Here is a 2,500-nt window from a genome sequence, read left to right on the forward strand (position 1 = left end):
GACATATGTGTTCATACAACAAGCAACATCCAGAATCTCGTATTCATGCTCGAGGCAAAATGGCACGGTGACATCCCCCACCACCTGTCGATTCACTGTACTGTCTCTGCTTGGGTTGAGTAGCCTACTTACTGTTACATATTCAGATCCTTTAGCGTATTAATTAATTCATTCATTCATTATCAGCTGTAATCCCTCTAGGTTGAGGGTATGTGAACCAAAATGGCCTAATTAGCCAGTCAAAAGCGCAGTGTAACATTTGCAAGTCCTTTTGCATGATGAAGCCATTGAGACAAACAGACTGGGCTGGGCCAAAGGAGAATCAGAGCAGCGGCTGCTCAAGTCCGACTTTAACCACGGGGGCCCCCCCACTGACACACTTCCCTCCCTTCCTCTTGGAAGTAGTTCAAAGTCAGCCTCGCCGCGAAGATGGCACCCCGTCTCGTGCCCCGCAAACTCCCTCTGCCTGCCTGCATGCCTGCCTTCCTGGCACACGCTCCTCTAATTTGAAAGTAGGCCACTGGCACACGACTTGGCAGTGGGCAGAAAGAGAGTGTGCATGCAAGGGAGGGAGAGAGAGAGAGAGAGAGAGAGAGAGAGAGAGAGAGAGAGAGAGAGAGAGAGAGAGAGAGAGAGAGAGAGAGAGAGAGGAGAGAGAGAGAGAGAGAGAGAGAGAGAGAGAGAGAGAGAGAGAGAGAGAGAGCGTGCATTCTCAAACCCACTTGGCAGCCTGTTGCTTCATAATTTTGGCCTGGGGGAGTTGTATGGGGAGAGAATGACAGTGTGTGTGTGTGTGTGTGTGTGTGTGTGTGTGTGTGTGTGTGTGTGTGTGTGTGTGTGTGTGTGTGTGTGTGTGTGTGTGTGTGTGTGTGTGTGTGTGTGTGTGTGTGTGTGTGTGTGTGTGTGTGTGTGTGTGTGTGTGTGTGTGTGTGTGTGTGTGTGTGTATGTTCGGGGGGAGGGGAAGCCTCATTTATGATTGTGTAATGACTGTCTTGATTAGGCTGTGGAGGCCACTCAAGCTGTTCCCCAGGAGGGGCTGAGAGGAGGACTCAGAGGCAGCACCCCCTGCCCTGTTTTAATTTGGGGAGCTGCCTGCAAAGAGGGCACGCAGCCACTGCAGGGCGGGAGAGAAAGGCAGAGACAGAGCCGTGAGAGAAAGAGGAAAAAGAGAAGATAGGGCCGGTCATCATCAGACACACACACACACGCCTCACAGATCTGGAACAAGCCCAAAAAGGCCTGGGGGAGGAAATGCTGTTCTAACGGTATGCAACAACTCTGAGAAAGACATCAAATTTCATTCTGTACTCAAGGATGACTGTTGCAGAAGAAAGTGTGTGGGAGTCTTACCACCTGAATTATTAAAGGGACCTTGAGAAAGGCATTGTTTTGGAGCCAGCCACTCTCTCCGCTACAGCAAAAGTGTTCCTCCTGAGTTCTTTGCTGCAATGCAGGCTGTGCTGCTTGAGTGATCACATGCATACTTTTGCGCTACCTTGCAAAATCACAAGTTCATACCCAAAGGGGAAGGTAGGCAATTCTATTTGAAACAATGCATTTTCCACCTCATGCATTTAAAACTTGATGCATGATTCATTCAAGATATTTACTACAAACACGCATTTACAATAATTACACACAAGTTGTAGTTTTTGGTGTGTATTTGGTGTGTTTTTCACTTGGTATAAGAGTATACATTCTTACATACTATTCACAAGCTACCTAAAAGCATTAGACTGGTGGTACACACTGCTTTCCTTTACTATTAGACAAGCGCACCAACCTCACTGTCTAAAGATATTAAGATAAAGATAGTGAGTTATTGTCTAAAATTATTATTCATACTGAATTTAAACATTATTCCACATTCCATTAATACAGAGAGAGAGAGCGAAAGAGAGAGAGAGAGAGAGAGAGAGAGAGAGAGAGAGAGAGAGAGAGAGAGAGAGAGAGAGAGAGAGAGAGAGAGAGAGCGAGAGAGAGCGAGAGAGACAGAAGAGAAAGAAAGATGTACGTAAGTATGTATTTCCTCTGCTCTCCCGCTGTTTGCTGCACCCCTTGGGGAAAACAAGGGCCTTATTAGGGCCTGATCTACAATGAGCTGGATGGATCCTCTCCTCCAGGAGGGAGGAGTGACTTGAGGGACCATAGCAGTGAGGGAGGAAGAGATAGAGAGAAACCGATAGAGAGATTAATGGGAACTCCATTCAATTAGGACACGAGGCCCAGACAAAGTGCCAATCCAAAGACATATTAAGGATCGAGGGGCAAGTAGCAGGCATTAAGTCTAATAACCCATGTCAGAGACGTAATTGAACATGAAGGTCCTTTTTTCTCTCTCCGCTCTGTTCTCCATGCCATGCCCAGAATGGTTAAGGTGGATCTTAAGGTGGACTAGAGTAAAGGTGAAAAAAGTAAGGACCCAACGCATGCTTAAGGCAACAGTGTTCAGACCTTTTTCATTGATCACAAATTGAGGATGATATTATTCGTGCTGCA

The 2,500-nt window shown here is 46.8% G+C and overlaps 1 protein-coding gene across 2 annotated transcripts in view; it reads right to left on the reverse strand.

Annotated features, from left to right (window-relative positions):
• vav2 (vav 2 guanine nucleotide exchange factor) overlaps positions 1-2,500 on the reverse strand; it is a 236,715-nt gene that overhangs the window by 27,871 nt on the left and 206,344 nt on the right. The window lies entirely within an intron of this gene.

Source organism: Engraulis encrasicolus, chromosome 11, assembly GCF_034702125.1.
Source record: "Engraulis encrasicolus isolate BLACKSEA-1 chromosome 11, IST_EnEncr_1.0, whole genome shotgun sequence".
Lineage (NCBI taxonomy): Eukaryota > Metazoa > Chordata > Actinopteri > Clupeiformes > Engraulidae > Engraulis > Engraulis encrasicolus.